The 9,135-nt window shown below is 42.0% G+C and overlaps 1 long non-coding RNA gene across 1 annotated transcript in view; it reads left to right on the top strand.

Moving 5' to 3' along the window:
• The first annotated feature begins 7,831 nt into the window (after positions 1–7,831).
• LOC122556938 overlaps positions 7,832–9,135 on the top strand; it is a 38,564-nt gene continuing 37,260 nt past the window's right edge. The window contains exon 1 of the long non-coding RNA XR_006313715.1: positions 7,832–7,934. This is a non-coding gene — a long non-coding RNA (uncharacterized LOC122556938). The remainder of the gene's footprint in view (positions 7,935–9,135) is intronic.

Here is a 9,135-nt window from a genome sequence, read left to right on the forward strand (position 1 = left end):
CCTCAAAACACAATGAGAGACATCACGATCCCTGGCACCTGGGAGGCAACACATCAACCATGAGTCTCTCTCATTCCCACAAAACCTCCTATCTGTCCCCCTAACTATGGAGTCTGTAATGACTACGTTTCTGCTCCTCTTCCCCCTTCCCTTTTGAGCAACAGGGACAGATTCTGTGCAAGAGACCTGTGCCCCATTGCTTACCCCTGGTAAGTTGCCCCTCCCCCCACTCCCCAACAGTATCCAAAATGATATACTTGTTGAAGGGAATTACCACAGGGGATACCTGCACCGCCTGCCTTTCCAACCCCTGACAATAACCCATCTACCTTATTTTACCTTAAGTGTGACTACCTCCCTGTACCTCCTCTCAATAACACCCTCTGCCTCCCAAATGATCCGAAGTTCATCCAGCTCCAGTTCCAGTTCAAGGTTTTCAAGGAGCTGGAGTTGGGTGCACTTCCCACATATGTAATCAGTCGGGACATGACTGGTATCCCTTACCTCCCACATTCTACAGGAGGAACATTCAACTGCCCTAACCTTCATTCCCACCATTCTAAATTCCAAGCGAGACAACAGAAAACTACTGAAAAATAAATTAGTCCACTTACCAATCCAGCGTACAGAATCTTTTTTTTGGTTAGAGGAATAGGACAGATGGGAAATACTACCTGAGTAGTGTTTCAGGTAAAGCAACCGTCCAAATATAAAGCCTCACTTATCCAGCAGTCCAGTATCTGCTCCTAATCAGCGTGTGCTCCACCTATTCACAAAGTAAGTTTATATGCTTTAAATTTACCTTCTCGTTGGGCCTCTGGTCCTCGCTGTCACTACTCCCACTTCAACTGCTGCTGATAAAATGAAGACTGCTGAACCCCTGGGGTAAGTTTATATACGATAAATTTATCTTTCCGGTGGGCCTCTGGACTTCACTGTCGCTCCTCCCATTCCCGCCGAGAAAATGACAAAAATAATCCTCTGACAATTCTCCTCGATATCTGCAACACCCCACCAATCTTTATATCGTATGATGAGGATGGTTTTGAATCTGATTAGAACAAGTTATTTAGAAAGGACAGATAAGAGCATGTCAGAGTATGAACTAGCTCTGAAGAATTAAATTGCATGTATTTCAGCGTAAGGGGTCTTACATGTAATGCTAATGAACTCAGGTGACATTTTGGAACAGGGCATTGGGATGTCATAGCCATTACAGAAACTTGGCTGAGGGATGTCCAGATTTGAAATGTTATAAGGATAGAAGGAGGGGTGTGTGGCATTTTTGATTACTGCTGTAACTAGAGAACATATTTCTGAAACAAATGTCCAGTGAAAATATATGAATTGGGAACAAATTGTAATCAATATATCAAAAAATGCTCAATGTCAACTAAATAAGAAATTATCATATATCAATATTCACTTTACTAAATGTATAAATAGAGCAACCTGAGTTTTTCAAGTATAGTTATTTCAGATATGCTTTTGCAATATATTTTCAAGATATTTAGGCAGCACGGTGGCTCAGTAGTTAGCACTGCTGCCTCACAGAACCAGGGACCTAGGTTTGATTCCCACCTTGGGCGACTGTGTGGAGTTTGCACATTCTCCCCATGTCTGCGTGGGTTTTCTCCGGGTGCTCCGGTTTCCTCCCACAATCCAAACATGTGCTGGTTAGGTGAATTGGCTATGCTAAATTGACCATAGTGTTAGATGCATTAGTCGGGGTAAATATAGGGGAGGGGAGTGGGTCTGGGTAGGTTACTCTTCGGAGGGTTGATGTGGGCTTGTTGGGCCAAATGGCCTGTTTCCACACTGTATGTAAATCTAATATTTGTGCAGGTTATCTCAGCAATGCGGATTCTGGGTAATCCAAGATGGAAGACGGGAAAAAATTTTGGGCTGTAAGAGTTTCTTCTTTTTTTGAGGTAATTTAGGTGCTGGAGGTGATTTCCTTGAATTCCAGGAGCAGCAATTACTGTTTTATATACTGTTGTATTATTTTGGAACTTGGAAAAAAAAGTCAAAACAACAGTAGTTTTAAAAGGGAGAAGAACAGACAAAGGAAGCACATGGTGAGGACAGTGCAGAAGAGAGAGAGAGAGAACCTGCACAGTTACTGCCTTTGCTGTTTTTAAATTCATGTGTCGCTGGACATTGGAGTGCATCTGGGAAAATTAACAAACAGTGATATTCACAACTAATCTTGGAGGAACCAGTTTGGGTGAAGTTCACAACACAGAATCAGATAAGTTAATTGTTGTTTGAAGTCTGTCCAAGAGAAAGGCTGTATTAGTGAGTACAGTGGGTTCTTGCTTGATTAAATATTTTTTGGAGATAAGTCTCATGATTAAACTTAAAATATAAGCCTAGCTATTAATTTAGCCTGGTGCAGTGTTTTGTAGAGGAATAAGATGGTGTTATTTTTTGTGTCTGTAGATTGTGAAGGAGCAAAAATGGCCTTTACAGTGATATGTACTTCTTGTCAGATGGAGTTTAAAGAGAGTTTAAGGGTTATTGCGGATTATACCTGCCATAAATGCTGTTGGATGCAACTCTTATCAGATCGAATGGATCGGTTGGAGAGACAGATAGAAGAGATGAGGAACTTGCAACAGCAAAAGGATGCGATGGATGGCAGTTATAGGAAGGGGCAAAAGTCTCAGATACAGTCTCATAGATGGGTTAACTCCAGGAAGGGTAAGAGAGGTAAGTACTTAGGGCAGGAGTCTTTTGTGGATATACCCATTTCCAACAGGTATGCTGTTTTGGAAAATGTAGGGGGTGATGGATTCTCAGGGGAACGTAGCACGAACAGCCAAGTTTCTGGTATTAAGACTGGCTCTAACGCAACGAGCGATACTTGGGCTTCCAAGAGATCAATTGTGTTAGGGGATTCTATAGTCTGAGGTACAGACAGACATTTCTGTGGCCAGCAGAGAAAAAGCAGAATGGTGTGTTGCTTTCCTGGTGCCAGGATCAAGGATATCTCAGAAAGGGTGCAGAATGTTCTCACGGAGGAGAGAGGCCAGCAAGAGGTCATTGTCCACATTGGAACCAACGATATAGGAAGGGAAAAGGTTAAGATTCTGAAGGGAGATTACAGAGAGTTAGGCAGAAATTTAAAAAGGAGGTCCTTAAGGGTAGTAATATCTGGATTACTCCCAGTGCTATGAGATGGTGAGGGCAGGAAAAGGAGGATAGAGGAGGTGAATGCATGGCTGAGGAGCTGGTGTATGGGAGAAGGATTCACGTTTTTGGATCATTGGAATCTCTTTTGGGGTAGAAGTGAACTGTACAAGAAGGACGGATTGCAACTAAATTGGAAGGGGACTAATTTACTGGCAGGGAAATTTGCGAGAACTGCTTGGGAGGATTTAAACTAGTAAGGCGGGGGGGTGGGACCCAGGGAGATAGTGAGGAAAGAGATCGATCTGAGATTGGTACAGTTGAGAACAGAAGTGAGTCAAACAGTCAAGGCAGGCAGGGACAAGGTTGGACTAATAAATTAAACTGCATTTATTTCAATGCAAGGGGCCAAACAGGGAAGGCCGATGAACTCAGGGCATGGTTAGGAACATGGGACTGGGATATCATAGCAATTACAAAAACATGGCTCAGGGATGGGCAGGACTGGCAGCTTAATATTCCTGGATATATATGCTACAGGAAGGATAGAAAGGGAGGCAAGAGAGGAGGGGGAGTGGCATTTTTGATAAGGGATAGCATTACAGCTGTGCTGAGGGAGGTTATTCCAGCAAATACATCCAGGGAAGTTATTTGGGTGGAACTGAGAAATGAGAAAGGGATGATCATCTTATTGAGATTGTATTCTAGGCCCCCAATAGTCAGAAGGAAATTGAGAAACAAACTTGTAAGGAGATCTCAGCTATCTATAAGAATAATAGGGTAGTTATGGTAGGGGATTTTAACTTTCAAAACATCGACTGGGACTGCCATAGTGTTAAAGGTTTAGATAGAGAGGAATTTCTTAAGTGTGTACAAAACAATTTTCTGATTCAGTATTTGGATGTACCTACCAGAGAAGGTGCAAAACTTGACCTACTCTTGGGAAATAGGGCAGGGCAGGTGACTGAGGTGTCAGTGAGGGACCACTTTGAGGTCAGTGACCATAATTTTATTTGTTTTAAAATAGTGATGGAAAAGGATAGACCAGTTCTAAAAGTTGAATTTCTAAATTGGAGAAAGGCCAATTTTGACGGTATTAGGCAAGAACTTTCAAAAGCTGATTGGAGGCAGATGTTCACAGGTAAACGAACAGCTGGAAAATCGGAAGCCTTCAGAAATGAGATAACAAGAATCCAGAGAAAGTATATTCCTGTCAGGGTGAAAAGGAAGGCTGATAAGTATAGGGAATGCTGGATGACTAAAGAAATTGAGGGTTTGGTTAAGAGAAAGAAGGAAGCATATGTCAGGTATAGGCAGGATAGATCAAGTGAATCCTTAGAAGAGTATAAAAGAAGTTGGAGTATACTTAAGAGGGAAATCAGGAAGGCAAAAAGGGGACATGAGATACGAAATGAATATTTTGCATCAGTATTTACTGTGGAAAAGGATATGGAAGATATAGACTGTAGGTAAATAGATGGTTACATCTTGCAAAATGTCCAGATTACAGAGGAGAAAGTGCTGGGTGTCTTGAAACAGTTAAAGGTGGATAAGTCCCCAGGACCTGATCAGGTGTACCCGAGAACTCTGTGGGAAGCTAGAGAAGTGATTGCTGGGCCTCTTGCTGAGATATTTGTATCATCAATAGTAACAGGTGAGGTGCCGGAAGACTGGAGGTTGGCAAACGTGGTGCCACTGTTAAAGAAGAGCGGTAAAGACAAGCCAGGGAACTATAGACCGGTGAGCCTGACCTCAGTGGTGGGCAAGTTGTTGGAGGGAATTCTGAGGGACAGGATGTACATGTATTTGGAAAGGCAAGGATTGATTAGGGATAGTCAACATAGCTTTGTACTTGGGAAATCATGTCTCACAAACTTAATTGAGTTTTTTGAAGAAGTAAGAAAGAAGATTGATGAGGGCAGAGCAGTAGATGTGATCTATATGGACTTCAGTAAGGCATTCGACAAGGTTCCCCATGGGAGACTGATTCGCAAGGTTAGATCTCGTGGAATACAAGGAGAACTAGCCATTTGGATACAGAACTGGCTCAAAGGTAGAAGACAGAGGGTGGTGGTGGAGGGTTGTTTTTCAGAATGGAGGCCTGTGACCAGTGGAGTGCCACAAGGATCGGTGCTGGGTCCTCTACTTTTTGTCATTTACATAAATGATTTGGATGCAAGCATAAGAGGCACAGTTAGTAAGTTTGCAGATGACACCAAAATTGGAGGTGTAGTGGACAACGAAAAAGGTTATCTCAGATTACAACAGGATCTTGATCAGATGGGCCAATGGGCTGAGAAGTGGCAGATGGAGTTTAATTCAGATAAAGGTGAGGTGCTGCATTTTGGGAAAGCAAATCTTAGCAGGACTTATACACTTAATGGTAAGGTCCTAGGGAGCTGAACAAAGAGATCTTGGAGTGCAGGTTCATAGCTCATTGAAAGTGGAGTCGCAGGTGAAGAAGGCATTTGGTATGCTTTCCTTTATTGATCAGAGTATTGAGTACAGGAGTTGGGAGATCATGTTCCAGCTGTACAAGACATTGGTTAGGCCACTGTTAGAATATTGCGTGCAATTCTGGTCTCCTTCCTATCGGAAAGACGTTGTGAAACTTGAAAGGGTTCAGAAAAGATGTTGTTGGAGGATTTGAGCTACAGAGAGAGGCTGAACAGGCTGGGGCTGTTTTCCATGGAGCGCGGAGGCTGAGGGGTAAACTTATAGAAGTTTACAAAATTATGAGGGGCATGGATAGGATAAATCGACAAAGTCTTTTCCCTGGGGTCGGGGAGTCCAGAACTAGAGGGCATAGGTTTAGGGTGAGAGGGGAAAGATATAAAAGAAACCTATGGGGCAACTTTTTCATGCAGAGGGTGGTACGTGTATGGAATGAGCTGCCAGAGGATGTGGTGGAGGCTGGTACAATTGCAACATTTAAGAGGCATTTGGATTGGTATCTGAATAGGAAGGGTTTGGAGGGATATGGGCCCGATGCTGGCACGTGGGACTAGATTGGGTTGGGATATCTGGTTGGCATGGACGGGTTGGACTGAAGGGTCTGTTTCCATGGGGTGCATCACTCTGACTCTATCTGTAACTCTAATTTGTCTAAAGCTGGATCAAGGCTACATGAGATATAAAGCTGTCCTGACAGAATCCATAATGAGCATCACTGAACAGGCTATTGGTGAGTAAGTGCTGCTTCATAGAACTGACAATATCACCTTCCTGATGATTGACAGTAGACTGATGGGGCAGTACTTGGCTGGTAAGATGCAACATACTGAGGAAATTTTCTATGACTTCCTTTGTTGTAGCTACTTTGAACAACCAGGCAAAAGCTGTGCTTGTTTTAGAACAAATATCTAAGGCACCATAGCAGGAATTTGTTCAGGTTCATTGTTTTTATTTCATCTATTCAGCTGTTGCCTGATCTCATGTGAAATAGATCAAATTGGCTGAAGTCTCGCATTTAATCTGGTAGCAATCTCCATCTTAAAGACTGTGACATTCCATTTTTAACACTAATTCATCAAGATTTTCAGTTGAGTTTGAGTATTATAGGTTATCTAACTAGAGTTAGAAACCTTAAATGATTTAAAAGTAATTCAGTAAGTAGTTCAACAGGTTCAACATACTGCACAAACTAAATGAAACCTAAGACACATTGGAAGGTTTTGCCATCTCAGAAGACAGGCTGACACATGGCACAGAGTGGGTGTTGATCTTAGTAGCTCAAGATGACAGTGAGTTAGCAGTTTGTTTGAGGTACTCGCACTTCATGTTTGTTGTTTTCCTTCTCAGGGTGGCTGACGTGTTAGATTATTTTTTCTGGTCTTCTACCTGGCAAAGACTGCTTCCTCAACACTAAGCATCTATCAACATACCAAACTTTCTGGGCTGGTTGTTTATCATGTGTAAATCACAGTCTGAGTGAGGATCTAAAATCTGAATTTAGGCTGTTGTCAGGAGTAACAAATCTACGTGGGCTTTTATTAACCACAAAATGACTTTTCAAATAAAATAACATTACAAAATGGATTCAGGATTAATACTGTGCTAAAATGGTTGAAAGCTGCATTCCTGCTTTGCTGAGCTGGCTAAATGAAAAGATAAAGCAGACAATGAAGTCTTCATAAAATGAATCATAAGACATTAAGGGGAATCCCAGGTTCGATTCCGGCCTCGGGTGACTGTGTGTGTGGAGATTGCACATTGTCTGCGTGGGATTCTTCCAGGTGCTCTGGTTTCCTCCCACAGTCCAAAGATGTGCAGGTCAGGTGAATTGGCCATGCTAAATTGCCCATAGTGTTAGGTGCATTGGTTTAATCTAATCTAAAAAAAACTAACCTTGAATTTGCAAGTGTGAGACATAATATCCGTAAGACAATACTGTTTCCAAGGAAATATCATTGAATTAATCTGCTGTCCATTATGTCACCTTATTACATTTCATTGGTTTTCCTTGTAATTCGGGTTGTACTGTCTCTTAAGAAACATATAAAAATGGCTTGTTCAAATTCAATTGCACAGTTTTCTCCAAGGAACACAGTAGCTGTTAACCTCTGTGTTGCTGGACTAACCTGTGCCCAACGTTGTAATAAACTGGTGAACCTTGCTGAAATAGACCACAATCCTAGTGATTCTTTTGACTGATCTCGGAGCCGAGAGGCCCCTCTTTGGGGGGGGGGGTCTAGATCTTCATATGGTGCTGTGACTCAGATATGACATGGGCGGATTGTGGACAATGGTGTAAGAGCCTTGAGTCTTTCACTGTTGAGTGTTGAGGAATCGGCCACGCAGACGTGAGTATTTTTTCATATTCGTCTGGTTTTCGTCTCATTCAAGTAATGGTTGACCTGACCCCTCGCTGTCTATCATCTCAGTCCAGCCTGGAAAGGATCAGTCTTGGTAAAATAAGAAAAGGAGGTAAATGGGATCTGGCGGGGTGCTATGAGAAAAAGAGATAGAGCAATAAGATTCGGTTGGATTGGCATTGTTTAAATTGATAGTTAAATTGTTCTGTGAAATAAAGAAGTATCGCAATATATTAGAACAAAACTGTCAGGGTTTTAGAATGTCAGGAATGTTCTGCAGAAATCATTCGTCTCGTTGCTCATTGTCAGGCTATTGGTTAGTGGAAGTTTTATGTCGAGTTTATTTCTATCATCTGTTCGGCTTGGCTTGACTTTTTTTTCTATTTGTTTTGGGGTTTGTTCTTTGTTTATGAAATATGGAGGGTGTTTGATGCCTTTGTCATGTTTAAAAAAAAAGAAAGCTGGCTTAGGACAAAATTGCTGTTAGAAATGCTGATACAATTCTTGCCACTCAACCACAAGATACTAGTGTGCGTACTCAACGGGGTCCTAGTGTCCGGACAGAAAATTCTGCTGAAAGCATCTTAAGATTTAAAAAATTAGCAATAGACAATTTGCTCGCCTCAGGGTAATGACAATTGAAACACCATTTGATAAGCCCTGGACCCATGCTGAAATCCGCTTCATGCTTCAAGATGCCCCTGATGCATTTGAGTGCCCAACATTAGTTTTAATTGGCTAGTACAAATCTACTGAAATTATAGTTGCTTACTTCAGGATGTCCAGACTTTAATGAATTTGGCATACAGGACACATTAGGTAACTATTAAAGACTCTGTTGTATTTCCCCAAGTTATGGGCAAATGCAGAGGCACAAAAGAAAAGTTATCTTGAAAATAGACAAGAGACAATAGGTGCAAGAGTAGGCCATTCTGCCCTTCGAGCCTGCACCACCATTCAATATGATCATGGCTGATCATCCTTAATCAGTATCCTGTTCCTGCCTTATCTCCATAACCCTTGATTTCACTATCCTTGAGAGCTCTATCCGACTCTTTCTTAAATGAATCCAGAGACTGGGCCTCCACTGCCCTCTGGGGCAGAGCATTCCACACAGCCACCACTCTCTGGGTGAAGAACTTTCTCCTCATCTCTGTCCTAAATGGTCTACCCCGTATTTTTAAGCTAT

Source organism: Chiloscyllium plagiosum, chromosome 14, assembly GCF_004010195.1.
Source record: "Chiloscyllium plagiosum isolate BGI_BamShark_2017 chromosome 14, ASM401019v2, whole genome shotgun sequence".
In the NCBI taxonomy this organism is placed as follows: Eukaryota; Metazoa; Chordata; class Chondrichthyes; order Orectolobiformes; family Hemiscylliidae; genus Chiloscyllium; species Chiloscyllium plagiosum.